At 38.9% G+C, this 23,741-nt stretch overlaps 1 protein-coding gene across 4 annotated transcripts in view; it reads left to right on the top strand.

The window, feature by feature from the left end:
- The window catches only part of nexmifb (neurite extension and migration factor b), a 406,603-nt gene that overhangs the window by 119,369 nt on the left and 263,493 nt on the right, over positions 1–23,741 (top strand). The window contains exon 2 of one of the 4 annotated variants that reach the window (XM_061899678.1): positions 20,104–20,182. The exons of the other annotated variants lie outside the window; for them this stretch is intronic. The gene's annotated coding sequence lies outside the window, so the exon portion shown is untranslated. The remainder of the gene's footprint in view (positions 1–20,103; positions 20,183–23,741) is intronic. 4 annotated transcript variants of the gene reach the window in all.

Genomic DNA, 23,741 nt, shown 5'->3' with positions numbered 1-23,741 from the left:
AGATGTAGTTTATTGTAAGTGTCCTTCTTGAAAAGATGTAGTTTATTGTAAGTGTCCTTCTTGAAAAGATGTAGTTTATTGTAAGTGTCCTTCTTGAAAAGATGTAGTTTATTGTAAGTGTCCTTCTTGAAAAGATGTAGTTTATTGTAAGTGTCCTTCTTGAAAAGATGTAGTTTATTGTAAGTGTCCTTCTTGAAAAGATGTAGTTTATTGTAAGTGTCCTTCTTGAAAAGATGTAGTTTATTGTAAGTGTCCTTCTTGAAAAGATGTAGTTTATTGTAAGTGTCCTTCTTGAAAAGATGTAGTTTATTGTAAGTGTCCTTCTTGAAAAGATGTAGTTTATTGTAAGTGTCCTTCTTGAAAAGATGTAGTTTATTGTAAGTGTCCTTCTTGAAAAGATGTAGTTTATTGTAAGTGTCCTTCTTGAAAAGATGTAGTTTATTGTAAGTGTCCTTCTTGAAAAGATGTAGTTTATTGTAAGTGTCCTTCTTGAAAAGATGTAGTTTATTGTAAGTGTCCTTCTTGAAAAGATGTAGTTTATTGTAAGTGTCCTTCTTGAAAAGATGTAGTTTATTGTAAGTGTCCTTCTTGAAAAGATGTAGTTTATTGTAAGTGTCCTTCTTGAAAAGATGTAGTTTATTGTAAGTGTCCTTCTTGAAAAGATGTAGTTTATTGTAAGTGTCCTTCTTGAAAAGATGTAGTTTATTGTAAGTGTCCTTCTTGAAAAGATGTAGTTTATTGTAAGTGTCCTTCTTGAAAAGATGTAGTTTATTGTAAGTGTCCTTCTTGAAAAGATGTAGTTTATTGTAAGTGTCCTTCTTGAAAAGATGTAGTTTATTGTAAGTGTCCTTCTTGAAAAGATGTAGTTTATTGTAAGTGTCCTTGAAAAGATGTAGTTTATTGTAAGTGTCCTTCTTGAAAAAGGACTTGCAAATATACAGTGGCCATCAAAAGTTGTAAAGAACATCATGTCATGTCTCCCTTGAGTTTCCAATTATTTCTAAAACTCTTATTTTTTGTGATGTAGTGATTGGAGCACATACTTGTGGGTCACAAAAAACATTCATGAAGTGTGGTTCTTTTATGATTTGATTATGGGTCAAAAGTATACATACAGCAATGTTAATATTTGTTTGCATGTCCCTTGGCAAGTTTACCTGCAATAAGGTGCTTTTGGTAGTCATCCACAAGCTTCTGGTTGAGTTTTTGACCATTCCTCTTGACAAATTTGGTGCAGTTCAGCTGAATTGGTTGGTTTTCTGACATGGACTTGTTTCTTCAGCATTGTCCACACGTTTAAGTCAGATCTTTTGGAAGGCCATTCTTAAACCTTAATTCTAGCCTGATTTAGCCATTCCTTTACCACTTCTGACGTGTGTTTGGGGTCATTGGAACACCCAACTCTGCCCAACACCCAACCTCTGGGCTGATGATTTTAGGTTGTTCTGAAGAATTTGGAGGTAATCCTCCTTTTTCATTGTCCTATTTACTCTCTTGTAAAGCACCAGCCCCATTGGCAGCAAAACAGGCCCAGAGCATAATACTACAACCACCATGCTTGATGGTAGGATTGGTGTTCCTGGGATTAAAGACAGCACTTTTTCTCCTCCAAACATATTGTTGGCTATTGTGGCCAAACAGCTACATTTTGGTTTCATCTGACATCACATGGACAAAGATACTGTAAGACCTTTTGGAGGAAAGTTCTCTGATCTGTGGTAGACTGTAGTAGGCCTAAATATTCGTTAAAACTGTGTTTGCGTATAGGACACTGTACTTTAATCAAGTGATTTTTTTTTTTTTTTAGCATATTACTGAATGGAGCACACACACACATTTATATATAAATATATCGTATATATATATATATATATATATATATATATATATGTGTGTATATATATATATATATATATATATATATATATATATATATATATGTATATATATATATGGGCTGCACGGTGGAAGAGGGGTTAGTGCGTCTGCCTCACAATACTAAGTTCCTGCAGTCCTGGGTTCAATCCCAGGCTCGGGATCTTTGTGTGTGGAGTTTGCATGTTCTCCCCGTGAATGCGTGGGTTCCCTCCGGGTACTCCGGCTTCCTCCCACTTCCAAAGACATGCACCTGGGGATAGGTTGATTGGCAACACTAAATTGTCCATAGTGTGTGAATGTGAGTATTAATGTTTGTCTATCTGTGTTGGCCCTGCGATGAGGTGGCGTCTTGTCCAGGGTGTACCCCGCCTTCCGCCCGATTGTAGCTGAGATAGGCGCCAGCGACACCAAAAGGGAATAAGCGGTAGAAATGGATGGATGGATATATATATATATATATATATATACATATATATATATACATACATATATATATATATATATATATATACATATGTATAAATATATATATATGTGTATATATTTTAAAAATTTGTATTTCATTTTATTATTATTATTATTTTTTTATTTAATTTAATTTTTATTTTTGAATGACAATAAAAAGGAAGTCTCTAAGTCTACAGATGGCAGTTGTGTTGATTGAAGGATTATTTCTGACAGATAGATAGATAGATAGATAGATAGATAGATAGATAGTACTCAATTAATTCCTTCAGGAAAATTTAAATTCCAGCAGCAGTGTACAGAGTTGAGATCAATTTAAAAAGTAAAAAGTAAATAATGGGGGTTGAAATGGAAACAAAATAGAAAAATATATAAATAAAAATAAAATAACTGCTATCTATTTATCATTTGGGGTATTTTTTAAAGTTGTGTCAAAACCCAGGGGCGGAGTTAGGGGGTGGCTACTTTGGTCTAAACTCCAGATAATTTTAGAAAAGTCCCAAATCTCTATTTTACTTTTTGAGAAGGGATTTTTTTTTCTACTCTCAGAAGTAACATGCAGTACCGGAGTCCAACAGAGAGGCAGCAGCTGCATAAAGTAATGCATACTGGCTGGCGCTTCCACTTGAGAAGAAGAGCTTCAGCAGATGAACCACATGAATGAGAAGCTGCTAAAAATGGACGTTAGGACGTTTTTTTTCCAACAAAAAGTTGACAAGAGCAGCTGTGATGTAAAAGGTGATGTTTCAGGTTTGTGGAACTCATTTGAAAAGTGTTGGACGTTACTTTGCTAAATGTTAAATGACTATCAGGAAATCCATGGTACAAAGTGAATGAAAGTGTCCCTCGCACACTGCATCACTTTATTGCCGATTTGATGACATTTTTAAAGCATATTCTACATATATTCGGCCTGAATTAAGCATTTTCAATTATAACAATATATTTAAAGGCCTAAAGAAATGAGATTTTCTTATTTAAACGGGGATAGCAGCTCCATTCTATGTGTCAAACGTGATCTTTCGCGATATTGCCATATTTTTGCTGAAAGGATTTAGTAGAGAACATCCACGATAAAGTTTGCAACTTTTGGTCGCTAATAGAAAAGCCCTGCCTTTACAGGAAGTTGGTGCGCGTGACGTCACGAGTTGCAGGGCTCCACACATATTCACATTGTTTTAATGGGAGCCACCAGCAGTAAGAGCAATCCGGACCGAGAAAGCGACAATTTCGCCATTAATTTGAGCTAGGATGAAAGATTCGTGAATTAGGATATTGATAGTGAAGGACTAGAAAAAAAAATACAAATAAAATAAAAAGCGACGGCTCCGCTTCCTCCCACTTCCAAAGACATGCACCTGGGGATAGGTTGATTGGCAACACTAAATTGGCCCTAGTGTGTGAATGTTGTCTGTCTATCTGTGTTGGCCCTGCGATGAGGTGGCGACTTGTCCAGGGTGTACCCCGCCTTCCGCCCGATTGTAGCTGAGATAGGCGCCAGCGACCCCGAAAGGGAATAAGCGGTAGAAAATGGATGGATGGATGGGCTCCGGGCGGCGGCAGTGTGAGCGTTTCAGATGTAATTAGACACATTTACTAGGATAATTCTGGAAGATCCCTTATCTGCTTATTGTTTTGATAGTGTTTTAGTGAGATTTTAAAGATTGTACAGACATACCTCGAGGTCGGATGGCAGTGGTGAACACGCAGTGTCTCAGAGAGAAGCCGAGGAGCCAAGCTCACAGCTGCCTTTCAAACAGCTGCAGCAGGACGACGAATAATCCATTGATTTGTCCGGTAAGATATATATCACAATTTCCCCATCCAAAAACATGCTGGTTGACATAGAGAAAACATGTTTGCTTGACTGCTCCGCTTCACAACAAACAAAGAAACACTGATTGGCTCAGCCTCGAAAAGCATTATTATATTGGATTAAAGTCCTACTGAAAGCCACTACTAGCGACCACGCAGTCTGATAGTTTATATATCAATGATGAAATATTAACATTGCAACACATGCCAATACGCCCGCTTTAGTTTACTAAATTGCAATTTTGAATTTTGCGCGGAGTATCCTGTTGAAAACGTCGCGGTATGATGACGCGTGTGCGTGACGTCACGGATTGTAGCGGACATTTTGTTCCAGCCCGATCCCAGCTATAAGTCGTCTGCTTTAATAGCATGATTACACAATATTCTGGACATCCGTGTTGCTGAATATTTTGCTATGTGTTTAATTAATAATGGAGACGTCAAAGAAGAAAGATGTAGGTGGGAAGCGGTGTATTGCGGCTGCCTTTAGCAATACAAACACCGCCGGTGTTTCCTTGCTTACATTCCCGAAGGTGAAGTTTTACTATGGAACAGAGAGGTCAAGCGAACATGGTTCTCTACCACATGTCAACCGGCAGGTTTCGGTGAGAAAATTGTGGTAATAAGTCGGCTCTTACCGTAGACATGAGCGGAGCTTGCGTCGTTCCTTGTGCACCTGTCAAAGAGGCAGCTGCGGACTCTCTTGCCTCCTCCGACCGGCCGCCCCCGAACGTGGGAAGCTTCCACCGTGGAGGAGGGGGAAAAAATTAATCTCACTAAAACACTAGTAACACAATAAGCAGATAAGGGATTTTCCAGAATTATCCTAGTAAATGTGTCTAATAACATCTGAATCGCTCCCACTGGCTTTTCTTTTTTTTTTCTAGTCCTTCACTCTCACTATCCTCATCCACGAATCTTTCATCCTCGCTCAAATTAATGGGGACATCGTCGCTTTCTCTGTCCGAATCGCTCTCGCTGCTGGTGGCCATGATTGTAAACAATGTGAGGATGTGAGGAGCTCCACAACCCGTGACATCACGCGCACATCGTCTGCTACTTCCGGTACAGGCAAGGCTGTTTTATTAGCGACTAAAAGTTGCAAACTTTATCGTCGATGTTCTCTACTATATAATTTCAGCAAAAATATGCCAATATCACGAAATGATGAAGTATGACACATAGAATGGAGCTGCTATCCCCGTTTAAATAAGAACATCTCATTTCAGTAGGCATTTAATTGTAAACGTGACAAAAGGGCGTTATTTCATGTCTAGAGGGCTCTCATAATGTAAGAACAAACATATTTAAAAATTCTTAAATAATTTTGTTGTGCTCTAACTATGAAAATATTCGTGTCATAATTCATAATTCCTTCTTTGTGGGAAATTTACCACGGCCTGGCCCGGGACCAATTAACAGCAATAAGCAAGGGTTTACTGTACCATACAAGCTTTGATAACAATGAAATGAAAGCACATTCATTTATAAATGTATGTAAATAAATTAAGTTAAAGTTAAAGTATCAATAATTGTCACACACACACTAGCTGTGGCGAAATTATTCTCTGCATTTGACCCATCACCATTGATCACCCCCTGGGAGGTGAGGGGAGCAGTGAGCAGCAGCAGTGGCCACGCCCGGGAATCATTTTTGGTGATTTGACCCCCAATTCCAACCCTTGATGCTGAGTACATTCTATGGTGCAACGAAACTTCGTTCTTATCTGTACCGTAAAGTAAAAATTTGAATGACAATAAACGGAATCCAATCCAATCCAATTTATTTGTATAGCTCATTTAAACAATAGAGATATTTCTAAAGTGCTGTACAACAATATTAAAAACAATATTCAAATATTACCCTTAGCTTCACCAATTACTGAATAAAAACTAAACAAACAAATACAAAAACAATATAAAAATAAATATGATTAAAAACTATTTTAAAGGGTAAAACCAATTAAAAGAATAGATAGAAATCAAAATTTTAAAAACACCGACTACCACAGGAAGTAAGTCTAAGACTAAGTCTAAGTACTGCGAATACACGAAAATCTGTGTTTTTGAACATTCATTTCCGTGGCAAAATATCACGTTTGCATTTTTAGGAAAATGCAACGCATTGTCGGAATAGTTTATTTACGTGGATGAACGCAAGCTTCCTTGCTCAAGTTCTGGTCTTTTCTTAAACAAGTTGAAAACACGGCCCGGCATCATTAACCGCCACAATCGTTGTCATGATCGCTTCAGGGAAAGTACACCATTCGGTGAGATTTTTCTCATTTCATAGAAGCAAAGCCGAGCCATTTAGTGAGTTAATAAAGGGACGGTTAATGGCCTGGGGACGATCAAACATTACCTTTAATGCCGTCACCTGGTACATTTTCAGACTGGTAATTGTTGCATCGGACCAGTCTTCCTCTCAGAGAATAAAAGTCACTGGTCAATCCCAAATTCTTTCAGATAACATACAGTATGTTGAGTAAGAAGGACCATCAAGACAGAATAGGAATATTAGCAAGTTTTACTAAAGCTTTAGGAGACCAGTCCTTACAAATGCGCTAATACCAGCATCCAGAAGTGATCTGAAAGTCAAACAGAAAGAGACAACTTATTGAATACGAAATCAGCTCCACCCTGCCCAGAAAGGAATACAGCTTCTTTGTTCTAATACTGATAAGGTAAAAAGGGAGTATGCTATACTCCAACATTCCAACCCCTTTAAGGTAAAGCACAAAGTTTACTTGCGAACATAAGATACAAGCAGAAAGAGTACACATGGAAAAATATTAGCTGCTTTAAACATGACTATGAATAAAGAAAGAACTCTTAAAAATATATACATTGTATCGGCTGGGGACATCTCTGCGCTGCTGATCCGCCTCCGCTTGGGATGGTTTCCTGCTGGCTCTGCTGTGAACGGGACTCTCGCTGCTGTGTTGGATCCGCTTTGGACTGGACTCTCGCGACTGTGTTGGATCCATTATGGATTGAACTTTCACAGTATCATGTTAGACCCGCTCGACATCCATTGCTTTCCTCCTCTCCAAGGTTCTCATAGTCATCATTGTCACCGACGTCCCACTGGGTGTGAGTTTTCCTTGCCCTTATGTGGGCCTACCGAGGATGTCGTAGTGGTTTGTGCAGCCCTTTGAGACACTAGTGATTTAGGGCTATATAAGTAAACATTGATTGATTGATTGATTGAATGAAGCTTGAATCAAATCCTGTTTTACTCTGTTTTATACAGGCTGTTATTGTCGGCTGTTAGTGCTAGTGTTATGGACTACAAACCGTGTCAATATTTCGGGAAAAAGCAAGGCCCATATTGATCAGCATCAGCATCATTTTGTACAAAACCATTCTCTGTAAGGTGATCATGCAGTAACATGTTCCAGTTACGCCCGGACTGTTTTAAACCATACAATGACTTATTGGGTTGACATACTAAGCGTTCTCCTGTTTCTGATTTGACCTCAAAACCTTCCGGTTGTTCCATATCTACCTCACAGTGATCGGAGCATGTAAGTAAGCAGTCTTAACATCCATTTGGTGTAGGGTAAGGTCCTCCTGTACAGCCACCTGCGTCAATGCTCGGACAGACGTCATGTTGGCCGTCGGTGGAAAAGTCTCTTTATAGTCAATCCTTTCCACTTGACCATAACCCTTTGCGACATATCTTGCTTTACAAGTCTCTATTCCCTCTGGGCTCTCTTTCACTGTATATAACCAGCGACCTCCCACTGTTTGTTTGCCTCTTGGCATTGGAGTCAGAGTGAAAGTTTCATTCTCTATCAAAGAGTTCATCTCCTCTTTCATTGCATCAACCCACATTTTTGACTTCTTAGAGTCCATAGCCTCTGTAAATGTTTTAGGTACATCATACGCCCCACTGTAGAAATAATCTGCATCAGGGGTGCCCACACTTTTTCTGCAGGCGAGCTACTTTTCAATTGACCAACTCGAGGGGATCTACCTCATTTATATATATCATTTATATTTATTTATTTATGAAAGAGACATTTTTGTAAACAAGTTGAATGTGTTTAATGATAATACAAGCATGTGTAACACATATAGATGTCTTTCTTTCACGAAGACAAGAATATAAGTTACTGTATTACCTGATTCTGATGACTTGCATTGATTGGAATCAGACAGTAATGATGATAACGCCCACATTTTCAAATGGAGGAGAAAAAAAGTGGTCCTTTCTGTACAATACCACATGAAAGTGGTTGGTTTTTGGCATCTAATTCATCCAGCTTCCATACACTTTACAAGAAAAACATTGGCGGCAAATTCCGTAGCTTGCTTGATTGACATTCACGGCACCCGAGGGTCTTGTGAGATGACGCTGGCTGCTGCCAGTTCATTATTATGAAAAAATGACAGAGAGGAAGGCGAGAAACACTTTTTATTTCAACAGACTTTGGCGCCGTCCCTTCCGTCAAAACTCTAAAGGCCGACTGCACATTTCCTATCTTCACAATAAAAGCCCTGCTTCATGCTGCCTGCGCTAACAAAATAAGAGTCTCAGAAAGCTGTGCACGCCAGTTTTCCGAGACTCTGTATTTAGTTAGCGCAGGCAGCATGAAGCAGGGCTTTTATTGTGAAGATAGGAAATGTGCAGTCGGCCTTTAGAGTTTTGACGGAAGGTACGGCGCGAGAGTCTGTTGAAATAAAAAGTGTTTCTCGCCTTCCTCTCGGTCATATTTTCATAATAATGATCTTGCAGCAGCCAGCGTCATCTCACAAGACCCTCCGGTACCGTGAATGTCATTTAAGTGACGTCTTGGTGAAGATTGATGATCACTCATTTTTAGGTCTATTTTTTTTAAAAGCCTGGCTGGAGATCAACTGACACACCCCCCGCGGTCGACTGGTAGCTCGCGATCGACGTAATGGGCACCCCAGATCTACATTCTCACTTTCGTCAATATTACACTCAGCTTTACACTGGACTCTTTGAAGTATTCTGGAGCCTCTTATAGGATACCACCTTTCTCCCGGTTCTCTCTGAGTACCATATATTTGAGGCGGCTTTGCCTCAGCAGTCTCCTCAACACTAAACTCTTTACTCTCATTAGGCTGTCCCTGACCCTGCTTGACTACCTTTGGTCGTGCATCTTCATAATTTTCAATCTCACTCCCCATATCACAATATGTATATCTGCACTACCTTTGGTGATGAATTTTACCAGCTTATGTTTTAGGACTTTTCCAGTGTCAGGATAGTACACATAATATGCTGGACTATACTTATGATAACCTACAAAGATCCCCTTTTCGCATCTAGAATCCAGCTTCTTTTTATCCTGCTTGTATACTAGCATTCAGAACCGAATAGCTCCATGTTAGATAGGTTAGGTGTTTTTCCTGTGAAAACACGATAAGGTGTCTGCTCTAGACGCTTACTGTAACACCTGTTGCGGATTTGAGCCCGTCTGTACAGCATATGTCTACAATTGCTAAGGGAGGTTACTCTCCAATAGCATGCATCGTGCCATTTCAAATAAAGTTCTCCAGCCTCTTTCGGCGGTTCCATTCTGATGAAGTGAGTAGGGTGCACTCGTCTCATGCCTTACCCCGTTACTCCTAAGTAACTCCTGCTCGGTAAATTTTGTACCGTTATCAGACCTTATGCACTTTATCTTTCCATAAGGAGCTACATCTGCTATGAATTTCTTTGGTGCTCTTGTTGTGTCACTCTTTGCTTTGATAAAGTATAGAAAAATCATCCCGCTGTAATCATCAGTAAATGCTATTGCAAATCTGTATCCATCTTTCTCTGCTGGCTCTGTGTGTACTAGCTCTAGTTCAGCTGTAGCTTTAGCGTCTGCCTGTCTGTTTCTACTTTGGGTAAACTTTCCCTGTGTACATATTTCACAGTTTTGATTGGACTTGTCATGTTTCCCTTTAATCGACATCACTTTAAAGGCCTACTGAAAGCCACTACTAGCCACCACGCAGTCTGATAGTTTATATATCAATGATGAAATATTAACATTGCAACACACGCCAATACGGCCTTTATAGTTTACTAAATTGCAATTTTAAATTTACCGGGAGTTTCTAGTTGAAAACGTCGCGTAATGATGACGTGTACGCGTGACGTCACGGACTATTAGGAAATATGAGCGCTGCACACACACACAGCTAAAAGTCGTCTGCTTTAACCGCATAATTACACAGTATTTTGGAGATCTGTGTTGCTGAATCTTTTTTCAATTAATATTGAAGAAGTCAAAGTAGAAAGATGGAGTTGGGAAGCTTTAGCCTTTAGCCACACAAACACACGGTGATTCCTTGTTTAAAATTCCCGGAGGTGAAGCTTTACTATGGATCAGAGCGGTCAAGCCAACATGGATCCCGACTGAATGTCAACCAGCAGGTTTCGGTGAGAAAATTGTGGTAAAAAGTCACTTCTTACCGGAGATCAGCTAAGCTTGCGCCGTCCGTACAGCTGCCGTCGACTTCCCTGAGACACGGGCGTCAAAACACCCGTGGACACACCCCTCCTACTATCAGGTACTGTTAAACTCACTAAAACACTAGCAACACAATTGAAAGATAAGAGATTTCCCATAATTATCCTAGTAAATGTGTCTACAAACATCTGAATCAGTCCCAATTCAAACGCGTTTTTTTTTTAAACTTTTTTTTTTTTTTTTTCTAGCCTGTTGCTATAAATATCCTCAAACACGAATCTTTCATCATCGCTCAAATTAATGGGGAAATTGTCGTTTTCTCGGTCCAAATAGCTCTTTTTGTTGGAGGCTCCCATTTAAAAACAATGTGAGGATGTGAGGAGTCATCACACATGTGACGTCATCGTCTGCGACTTCCGGTAAAGGCAGGGCTTTTCTGTTAGCGACCAAAAGTTGCAAACTTTATCGTCGATGTTCTCTACTAAATCCTTTTCAGCAAAAATATGGCACTAAAAGCGGAAGCAAGTCAGAGATTGGAAGGATGCAGCCTCCAACTCTCCTCGGGAAGATAATTGGGTTGTTTTCTAGCTAGTTAACAACAGAGATAAGTTGTGTAAAAACATTGCTATAACTGTCATTATAGCCAAAGTCTGACAGCGCAATTGTATCTTTATACTTCTGTGCAGCTTGCTAAACACCCATTATTTTTGTTTTTGTAAAAAAAAATACATATCTTTTTGTCAGGGCTTTGCCTGTCCTTGCTTTTAAATCGACAAACGTTTAATGGTTATTTTTTTATTTTTGTAGCAGCCAGTTGACCATAATGGTTAATTTCTATATAAATATTTCTGATCAAAGTAGTATTTTTTGTTAAGTAGCACATACCTTAAAATATTTCAAGATAAACTTAAAAGATGGTGGTTAAAGTAGATCCACTGAATGGGTGTACGCATCATAATCCTGTTAGTTGACCAGTAAATTTGATAGTAGGTCACGAGTCACTAGGGCTGGACGATTAATCAACATCAAACCGTCATTGAGGTTTAAATTAGTGCGATAACCAAACCTCAAGAGCAGGGTGTCTTTTTTTTATTTTATTTTTAAGTCCGCCATCCATCCATAACATCGAGAGGAGCCAGATGAGGTGGTTCGGGCATCTGGTCAGGATGCCACCCGAACGCCTCCCTAGGGAGGTGTTTAGGGCACGTCCAACCGGTAGGAGGCCACGGGGAAGACCCAGGACACGTTGGGAAGACTATGTCTCCCGGCTGGCCTGGGAACGCCTCGGGATCCCCCGGGAAGAGCGGGACGAAGTGGCTGGAGAGAGGGAAGTCTGGGCTTCCCTGCTTAGGCTGCTGCCCCCGCGACCCGACCTCGGATAAGCGGAAGATGATGGATGGATGGATGGAAGTCCGCCATCACTGGCCTTTGAGTGACAAAACATGTTGGCCAATCAGAATTGTTGAGTCTTGCGTCCTCGCGTCTCGCCAATCAGTGCTAAAGAAAACAGCAAGTTTGTGTGCTGCAGTGGAAGCAGTCACTACGCTAATAACCATCATAACAAACTACGTGCTCTTTGGAAAAAGTTTTGACGGTGACTAGGCCTGGTCCAATAGTCAATAAGTCCCTTAATTGAACGATACTTACCCGAGATCGATATATTACTGTCTTTCTTTTCTTAGTCCCTTGCTTCAAACGGGTAGAAAGAGGTCTCACTCTGTGCATTGCTCTTAGCCCCTTAGCGTGTTTATTTAACAGTCGAATTAACTGAACCCTTGCTCCTGATGGGTGCTGGTTGGCGCCTTGCATGGCAGTTCCCTCCATCAGTGTGTGAATGTGTGTGTGAATGGGTAAATGTGGAAGTAGTGTCAAAGCGCTTTGAGTACCTTGAAGGTAGAAAAGCGCTATACAAGTACAACCCATTTATCATTTATTATTTATTTATCACGAAATGATGAAGTATGACACATAGAATGGACCTGCTATCCCCGTTTAAATAAGCAAATCTCATTTCAGTAGGCCTTTAACTCCCTTTTCAAATCTTGCAACATCATCAAAGTTACAAGTATCTTCTGCCATCTTTGAATGTCATGACATCCATTCACTTCATCAACATTATCCTCTACTGTGATAAGGTAATACAGCCTACCGTACACATCCATTTTGAAGTTGGTACCATCCTTGTGGATCACCCAGTTATCACCGTCCTTGAAGTCTAGCTCGGCTCCGTTGGCCGTTGCTGATTTCACTGAAAAGATATTTTGTGGAAACGATGGGATGTAAAGTGCTTGTTCGAGCCTTGTTTTGACTCGTCGTCCCTCGCTGTCCAACAAGTAGACTTCAGGGTCGCCTCTCATCTTTGCCATCCCGCTCACCTTGGTTCCACCGACGAGCTCAATCATGTGGTCCTCAGGCCTGAAGCTTTTGTCGACCGTCTTGAACTTTGTGGCGTCGTTGATCAGGTGAGTTGTGGCGCCGAGGTTCACCATGAGAGCCTTCTTGTTTCCTATTTGTGGAGGACAGTCACTCAATTTGAAGAAACAGAAAGATGAAGGTTCTGCCTCCCCATCAGCTTTCTTTATACGGTCACGGTCTCGTCCTCGACCGCGTTCCTTTCCCCGATGTGGTGTATCCCATTTTCGCTACTCTCTTTTCGCCTGGGATTCGTCAGGGCATGTCAATCAATCAATCAATGTTTATTTATATAGCCCCAAATCACAAATGTCTCAAAGGACTGCACAAATCATTACGACGACAACATCCTCGGAAGAACCCACAAAAGGGCAAGGAAAACTCACACCCAGTGGGCAGGGAGAATTCACATCCAGTGGGACGCCAGTGACAATGCTGACTATGAGAAACCTTGGAGAGGATCTCAGATGTGGGCAACCCCCCCCCCCCTCTAGGGGACCGAAAGCAATGGATGTCGAGCGGGTCTAACATGATACTGTGAAAGTTCAATCCATAGTGGCTCCAAGACAGCAGCGAGAGTCCCGTCCACAGGAAACCATCTCAAGCGGATCAGCAGCGTAGAGATGTCCCCAACCGATACAGGCGAGCGGTCCATCCTGGGTCCCGACGAGCGGTCCATCCTGGGTCTCGACTCTGGACAGCCAGTACTTCATCCATGGTCATCGGACCGGACACCCTCCACAAGGGAGGGGGGGGACATAGGAGAAAGAAAAGAAGCGGCAGATCAACTGGTCTAAAAAGGAGGTCTATTTAAAGGCTAGAGTACACAGATGAGTTTTAAGGTGAGACTTAAATGCTTCTACTGAGGTAGCATCTCGAACTGTTACCGGGAGGGCATTCCAGAGTACTGGAGCCCGAACGGAAAACGCTCTATGTCCTGGCCATGTGTCCCTTTTTCCCACATGTGTAACACTCGACATCAGCTAGATCCATTTTCTTGCATCTTCCTCCTCCATGTGATCTTGTTGCCACGCCAGCCTTCATCACATTATCTTCTTCTGCATTCACGTCTTTCTTCCTATATTTTTCTGTACTCTCATAACTTCGCAGTTTTGTTTTAAACACGGCAAAAGTTACAGTGTCATTTGTTTGGGTGATGTGCACGACGAATGGCTGATATGAGTCAGGTAGCCCCTTTACTACCACAGCTATCTGAAGCCCATCACTTGTCTGTTTGTCTGCTCTTCTTAATGACGTGAAAATAGTCCCAGCTCTAATAATATAGTCAGTGACTGTTTAATTGCCAGCCTTGTGGAGCGAGGAAAGTTCACAATACAAACACTCAGCACGGGGTTTGTCCTTTCCCACGTAATGCTGGTGGAAAATATCCAGTGCTGCTCTTCCGTCACGTTTGCCGTCCCTCATTATCAGCGACAAACTCTTATTGTCTAGACATTGCACTAGCTTCGCATACCAATCAATCAATCAATCAATCAATGTTTATTTATATAGCCCTAAATCACAAGTACCTCAAAGGGCTGCACAAACCACAACGACATCCTCGGTAGGGCCCACATAAGGGCAAGGAAAAACTCACCCCAGTGGGACGCCGACCATGATGACTATGAGAACCTTGGAGAGGACCACATATCTACACATATCGGATCTAACATGATATTGTGAAAGTCCAATCCATAGTGGATCTAATGTAACCGTGAGAATCAAGTCAAAAGTGGATTCCATATAGTAGCGAGAGTCCCATCCAAAGTGGAGCCAGCAGGAAACCATTCCAAGCGGAGGCGGATCAGCAGCGCAGAGATGTCCCCAACCGATACACAGGCGAGTGGTCCATCTTGGGTCCCGACTCTGGACGAGCGGTCCATCCTGGGTCCCGGGAGGGGGGGGTATAAGAGAAAAATAAAAGAAACGGCAGATCAACTGGTCTAAAAAGGGGGACTATTTAAAGGCTAGAGAATAGAAATAATCAATCAATCAATGTTTACTTATATAGCCCTAAATCACTAGTGTCTCAAAGTTTTAAGGTGAGACTTAAATGCTTCTACTGAGGTGGCATCTCGAATTGTTACCGGGAGGGCATTCCAGAGTACTGGAACCCGAACGGAAACGCTCTATAGCCCGCAGACTTTTTTGGGGGGGCTCTGGGAATCACTAATAAGCCGGAGTCCTTGAACGCAGATTTCTTGCCGGGACATATGGTACAATACAATCGGCAAGTTAGGCTGGAGCTAGACCGTGTAGTACAGGGGTGTCAAACTCAAATACAGAGTGGGCCAAAATTTAAAACTGAACAAAGCCGCGGGCCAAGGTTGAACAAATGAACCTTTTAATAGGGACCCAAACAAGTTTTGCATTGAATATTGAACACGCTAGGGAGTCAGAGTTTGGTGGTAGCAGAGGTGTATATTGTAGCGTCCCAGAAGAGTTAGTGCTGCAAGGGGTTCTGTGTATTTGTTCTGTTGTGTTACAGTGCAGATGTTCTCCCAAAATGTGTTTGTCATTTTTATTTGTGTGGGTCCACAGTGTGGCGCATATTTGTAACAGTGTTAAACTTGTTCATACGGCAACCCTCAGTGTGACATGTATGGCTGTTGACCAAGTATGCCTTGCATTCACTTTTGTGTGTGCAAAAGCCTTAAATATTATGTGACTGGACCGGGACGCTGTTTGTATGGAGGATAAGCGGACGTGACGACAGGTTGTAGAGAACGCTAAAGGCAATGCCCTTAAGCCCCGCCCCCAATATATTTGTCCGGGTGGAAATCGGTAGAAATTCGGAAGAATGGTTGTTCCGGGAGATTTTTTTGAGAGGGACACTGCACTTTGGGAGTCTCCCGGGAAAATCAGGAGGGTTGGCAAGTATGAGTATTAGCGGTGAAGGCGGTGTTACAGCGGCACCACCGCTGAATAATACCGGCAGGCCAGCTCTAATGTTAATTAGATATTGCCTCAAGGGCCAAATGTAATTACACGGCGGGCCAGAGTTTGACACCCATGGTGTAGTATTTTATATGTAAGTAGTAAAACCTTAAAGTCACATCTTAAGTGCACAGGAAGCCAGTGCAGGTGAGCCAGTATAGGTATATATGTATGTATATATGTATATAAAGGTATATACAGTATAGGTATATATGTATGTATATATGTATATAAAGGTATATACAGTATAGGTATATATGTATGTATATATGTATATAAAGGTATATACAGTATAGGTATATATGTATGTATATATGTATATAAAGGTATATACAGTATAGGTATATATGTATGTATATATGCATATAAAGGTATATACAGTATAGGTATATATGTATGTATATATGTATATAAAGGTATATACAGTATAGGTATATATGTATGTATATATGTATATAAAGGTATATACAGTACAGGTATATATGTATGTATATATGTATATAAAGGTATATACAGTATAGGTATATATGTATGTATATATGTATATAAAGGTATATACAGTATAGGTATATATGTATGTATATATGTATATAAAGGTATATACAGTATAGGTATATATGTATGTATATATGTATATAAAGGTATATACAGTACAGGCGTAATGTGATCAAACTTTCTTGTTCTTGTCAAAAGTCTAGCAGCCGCATTTTGTACCAACTGTAATCTTTTAATGCTAGACATGGGGAGACCCCAAAATAATACGTTACAGTAATCGACACGAGACGTAACAAACGCATGGATAATGATCTCAGCGTCTTTAGTGGACAAAATGTAGCGAATTTTAGTGATATTACGGAGATGAAAGAAGGCCGTTTTAGTAATGCTTTTAATGTGTGCCTCAAAGGAGAGAGTTGGGTGGAAGATAATACCCAGATTCTTTACCGTGTCGCCTTGTTTAATTGTTTGGTTGTCAAATGTTAGAGTTGTATTATTAAATAGAGGTCGGTGTCTAGCAGGACCGATAATCAGCATTTCCGTTTTTTTGGCGTTGAGTTGCAAAAAGTTGGCGGACATCCATTGTTTGATTTCATTAAGACACGCCTCCAGCTGACTACAATCCGGCGTGTTGGTCAGCTTTAGGGGCATGTAGAGTTGGGTGTCATCAGCATAACAGTGAAAGCTAACACCGTATTTGCGTATCATGTATATGCTGAAGAGTGCAGGGCCGAGGACCGAACCCTGGGGAACTCCACTCGTTACCTTAACATAGTCCGAGGTCACACTGTTATGGGAGACACACTGCATCCTGTCAGTAAGATAAGAGTTAAACCAAGACATGGCTAAGTCTGACATACCAATTCCTGTTTTGATACGTTCTAATAAAATATTATGATCGACAGTATCGAAAGCAGCGCTAAGATCGAGGAGCAGCAACATAGATGATGCATCAGAATCCATCGTTAGCAATAGATCATTAATCATTTTTGCGAGGGCTGTCTCCGTGGAGTGATTTGTGGATTGAAAGGTTTCACCTAGATATGCCTCACCGTTCTTTGCTTCATCTTCCGCGAGAGCTTCTTTGTCTTCCTCATTTATGTGCGGGTATTCCAGGATAACTCCTCCGAGACCACGTAACTCCATGTGCGCGAGGAACCTCGTTTCCCAGAGTTCATAATTTTTCTCTTCACTGTCGAATAAAAGTCTAAACCATCTTTGGCCTGAATGACCTGTAGCATTACTCAATGCTGCAGCAGACTAACGTTTTGACGGTCACCAATATGGTTAGCTAGCACTTTATATTCACGGGAGGAAATAAACAAACCACCATTCTTTCTTTGGTCCAGGAACTTACTGCACCGTTTATTCTGCGCATGCTCACAATCAAATGATTGTAATAGTCAATAGTCAATACCATTTTAGTGCACATGACGTCACTACGTAAGATATTCAGCATGGCTTTGCTATTTATATTATTAAATGTGCTCAACAATTATAATAATGGATTTGATTTTTATAGCGCTTTCCTATGGACTAGATACTAGTATTGTACGGTATACCAGTATTAGTATAATACCGCGATACTAATGAATCATATTCGGTACTACACCGCCTCTAAAAAGTACCGCCCTCACCATGTTGTCGTCACGTCGTGTCATTGCTGGTTAACGAGCATAGGAGCATGTTCGGCAGCGCACAATCACAGAGTACTTACAAGCAGACAAGGCGTGTAGACATAAAAACGAAGAATGGACGCGTTTTGGCTTAAAAACTAACGATAAAGGTGAAGCTTTAACACTGAAACGCCCTCAGGAAAAGGTGGTTTTAGACATGGCTAGCTAGCTAGCGGCTAAAGGCCATCCGCAGTCTGCAGTGTTTTAGCTACTTCTAAATCACTAATCCTCGCCTCCATGGCGACAAATAAAGTATGTTTCGTAACAGTATCATCCCTGCAGGACGAGGAATAGCTAAAGTTGCTTCACTACACACCAAACGCTTATGACGCCGTTTCTGAATGTAAAAAAACGCCATTGGTGGATCTACACCGAACATCCACTGTAATGATACCAAGTACATGGGTGTATCTGGTCGGTCCTACTGATATTTTTCATCATCATGAAATATTCTTTAGTTTTTTCAAATGTATATAATGTTTATAAACTCAGGAAATATGTCCCTGGACACATGAGGACTTTGAATATGACCAATGTATGATCCTGTAACTACTTGATACCGACATTTGTGGTATCATCCAAAACTAATGTAAAGCATCCAAACAACAGAAGAATGCTTATTATTACATTTTAACAGAAGTGTATATGGAACATGTGGAAAGAGAAAGTAAGCAGATATTAACAGTAAATGAACAAGTAGGATCATAATTCATTCTCTACCACTTGTCCTTAATCATTTTGACAAAATAATACAATGGAAAATGACATATGTTACAGTTTATGCCAGCAGACTAATAAGGAGCCTTTGTTTGTTTAATTACTACTAAAAGACAAGTTGTCTCGTATCTTCACTATTTTATTTAAGGGCAACCTTGCAATAAGAAACATATGTTTAATGTACCCTCAAAATTTTTTCTTAAAATAAAGCCAATAATGCAATTTTTTGTGGTCCCCTTTTATTTAGTAAAGTCTCACAGTTCAACTAAATGTGGAACAGAGGAACCCAGAGTAAATAGTTCTTTACTTAACAAAGGTAGCAATCACAACAATGATCCAAAAATACAATATAACAAAAAGCGACGGTGCGTAAAAAGAGAAAACAACAAAGCACCGTGTCAAAAAAGAACAAAAGCTAATATATGAACTGACTAAACTTGGGTCGAGGTTGCAAGACGTGCAAACTAACAACATACATACCAAGCTGGATGACACTGGAAATAGTCAAGATGGTATGTAGCAAAAATACGAGGAGCATTGGAGTCTTCATACAAACAGAGTCAAGAAGTAGAATTGCCGAGTGCCATCCAGCTATTGAGGTGCTACTTAAATATTGTTGCGGAGATTGGCTACAGCTGTGCACCTCTCACAACTCCGCCCACAGGGAAACACAGGAACTCTAGGAAGAAGACAAACAAATAAGAGCCAGGTCTGCTGCACCTGCAATTGCAAATTGAACACAAACCACAAAAAGTACCGAAAAGTATCGAAATACATTCCGGTACCTTTACCGGTAACAAAATATTGGTATCAGGACAACACTACTAGATACTCAAAGCTTTGACAGAGAAGTGAGAACCCAATATTCATTCCTTCTACATTTACACATAGGTGGTGGTAAGCTACATTTGTAATATGACCTCGCTTATGTTTTCTGTTCTTTGCATGCATATTATATTCAATGATGACAATGCTAGTATGATCGAACTACAAACAACTGTGTTACATTAGATGGGACACAAAGACAGCCAAATAAGATCGGTAGAAGGGAATAAAGGTCAACATTTAGTATAGAAATACACACAATACCAGGAAATGTAGTCTTCATTTTCAAATATTTGTTTCAAGGTTGAAATTGTCCTATTTTTTTTCGTCAACTATCCTCTTTTGTTCTCTCCGTGTAAATTTAGTCTGGTGCTTTATGTTTGATTTAAGGTGGTCATAATGTACGTACAAGTTAAAATGTCATAATAAAAACCATCATTCTTTTGCAGTGAATCACTCATCGGGACTTAATCCTGTATTTTCTTCAATCCCAAATCCACCCCTCTCAAAACCTCTTAGTGAGTTTGGGTAAGTAGTCCTACTTAAAACTATGCTTGCTCTTGAGTGTTCTGCCACTAGGGGCAGAAGATAACAAAAACACGACAATGAAATTGTTAGGAGTCTCCCTTCACCTAGTAAAATATACTTTTTATTTTTTTGGAGCTTTCATTAGCTTCTGCTAGTCTTGACCTGTACATCCATTTTCTACCTAATGATCTCTGCCATACACACTTGGACCATTGTCACAATACCTCCAGTAATGTTCCACATGCTGTTTTCTCAATTGTTAAGAAAATGTTGTTTAATGAGATACTCTCACACATGCTGAAATGCTGTGTTTTTTTGTATCTTTGTGAGATTGACTAGAGACGTGCTTTTGTGAGGTTTGCAAACTGAATATGACAGTAATGTTCTTACAACTAAATATGACAGTAATGTTCTTACAACTAAATATGACAGTAATGTTCTTACAACTAAATATGGCAGTAATGTTCTTATAACTCAATATGACAGTAATGTTCTTACAATCCTGAGGTAATGCGATGTAAGCAATACAAAATAAGTCAAACAGTAGTCTTAAACCAAACATGCAATATGTCTAATAAGGCCTATAATTATGTAACTTTGTGAGTTTTACTAGAAACATGTGCTTTTGTAAGGTTTTCAAACACAAAAATTATTTTTTTACTCAATATGACAGTAATGTTCTTAGAATCTGGAGATAATGCAATTGAAGCTATACAATTTTTTTTTCTAGCGTATCTCCTAAACCTAATGCCTGTTTTAATGTATCTTTGTGAGTTTTACTAGAAACATGTGCTTCTGTAAGGTTTGCAAACACAAAAATGTGTTTTTACTCAATATGACAGTAATGTTCTTAGAATCCTAAGATAATGCAAGTGAAGCAATACAAAATTGTTTCAAGCATAACTCCTAAACCAAACATGCTATATGTCTAATAATGCCTGTAATTAATTTATCTTTGTGAGTTTTACTAGAAACATGTGCTTTTGTAAGGTTTGCAAACACAAAAATGTGTTTTTTACTCAATATGACAGTAATGTTCTTAGAATCCTGAGATAATGCGATTAAAGCAATAAAAATACAAATTCAAGCATAACTCCTAAACCATACATGCAATGTTTAATAATTCCTATAATTATGTATCTTTGTGAGTTCTACTAGAAACATGTGCTTTTGTAATGTTTGCAAACACAAAAATTAGTTTTTTACTCAATATGACAGTAATGTTCTTAGAATCCGGAAATAATGCGATTGAAGCACTAAAAAATGTATTCAAGCATAACTCCTAAACCAGACATGCAATATGTCTAATAATGCCTGTAATTATGTGTCTTTGAGAGTTTTACTAAAAACAGGTGCTTTTGTAAGGTTTGCAAACACAACATTTTACTCAATATGACAGTAATGTTCTTAGAATCCGGAGATTATGCAATTGAAGCTAATTCTTTTTTTTTTTAAGCGTATCTCTTAAACCAAACATGCAATACGTCCAATAACGCTGTTTTAATGTATCTTTGTGAGTTTTACTAGAAACATGTGCTTTTGTAAGGTTTGCAAATACAAAAATATGTTTTTTACTCAATATGACAGTAATGTTCTTAGAATCCTAAGATAATGCAAGTGAAGCAATAAAAAAATGTTTCAAGCATAACTCCTAAACCAAACATGCTATATGTCTAATAATGCCTGTAATTAATTTATCTTTGTGAGTTTTACTAGAAACATGTGCTTTTGTAAGGTTTGCAAATACAAAAATATGTTTTTTACTCAATATGACAGTAATGTTCTTAGAATCCGGAGATTATGCAATTGAAGCTAATTCTTTTTTTTTTTTAAGCGTATCTCTTAAACCAAACATGCAATACGTCCAATAACGCTGTTTTAATGTATCTTTGTGAGTTTTACTAGAAACGTGCTTTTGTAAGGTTTGCAAATACAAAAATGTGTTTTTACTCAATATGACAGTAATGTTCTTAGAATCCTAAGATAATGCGATTGAAGCAATACAAAATTTTCAAGCATAACTCCTAAATCATACATGCAATATGTCTAATAATGCCTGTGATGATGTATCTTTGTGAGTTATACTAGAAACATGTGCTTTTGTAAGGTTTGCAAACACGAAAATGTGTTTTTACTCAATATGACAGTAATGTTCTTAGAATCTGGAGATAATGCAATTGAAGCTATACAATTTTTTTTTCTAGCGTATCTCCTAAACCTAATGCCTGTTTTAATGTATCTTTGTGAGTTTTACTAGAAACATGTGCTTCTGTAAGGTTTGCAAACACAAAAATGTGTTTTTACTCAATATGACAGTAATGTTCTTAGAATCCTAAGATAATGCAAGTGAAGCAATACAAAATTGTTTCAAGCATAACTCCTAAACCAAACATGCTATATGTCTAATAATGCCTGTAATTAATTTATCTTTGTGAGTTTTACTAGAAACATGTGCTTTTGTAAGGTTTGCAAACACAAAAATGTGTTTTTTACTCAATATGACAGTAATGTTCTTAGAATCCTGAGATAATGCGATTAAAGCAATAAAAATACAAATTCAAGCATAACTCCTAAACCATACATGCAATGTTTAATAATTCCTATAATTATGTATCTTTGTGAGTTCTACTAGAAACATGTGCTTTTGTAATGTTTGCAAACACAAAAATTAGTTTTTTACTCAATATGACAGTAATGTTCTTAGAATCCGGAAATAATGCGATTGAAGCACTAAAAAATGTATTCAAGCATAACTCCTAAACCAGACATGCAATATGTCTAATAATGCCTGTAATTATGTGTCTTTGAGAGTTTTACTAAAAACAGGTGCTTTTGTAAGGTTTGCAAACACAACATTTTACTCAATATGACAGTAATGTTCTTAGAATCCGGAGATTATGCAATTGAAGCTAATTCTTTTTTTTTTTAAGCGTATCTCTTAAACCAAACATGCAATACGTCCAATAACGCTGTTTTAATGTATCTTTGTGAGTTTTACTAGAAACATGTGCTTTTGTAAGGTTTGCAAATACAAAAATATGTTTTTTACTCAATATGACAGTAATGTTCTTAGAATCCTAAGATAATGCAAGTGAAGCAATAAAAAAATGTTTCAAGCATAACTCCTAAACCAAACATGCTATATGTCTAATAATGCCTGTAATTAATTTATCTTTGTGAGTTTTACTAGAAACATGTGCTTTTGTAAGGTTTGCAAATACAAAAATATGTTTTTTACTCAATATGACAGTAATGTTCTTAGAATCCGGAGATTATGCAATTGAAGCTAATTCTTTTTTTTTTTTAAGCGTATCTCTTAAACCAAACATGCAATACGTCCAATAACGCTGTTTTAATGTATCTTTGTGAGTTTTACTAGAAACGTGCTTTTGTAAGGTTTGCAAATACAAAAATGTGTTTTTACTCAATATGACAGTAATGTTCTTAGAATCCTAAGATAATGCGATTGAAGCAATACAAAATTTTCAAGCATAACTCCTAAATCATACATGCAATATGTCTAATAATGCCTGTGATGATGTATCTTTGTGAGTTATAC

Source organism: Nerophis ophidion, linkage group LG05, assembly GCF_033978795.1.
Source record: "Nerophis ophidion isolate RoL-2023_Sa linkage group LG05, RoL_Noph_v1.0, whole genome shotgun sequence".
NCBI lineage: Eukaryota > Metazoa > Chordata > Actinopteri > Syngnathiformes > Syngnathidae > Nerophis > Nerophis ophidion.
This window is presented reverse-complemented; position numbering and strand designations above follow the sequence as displayed.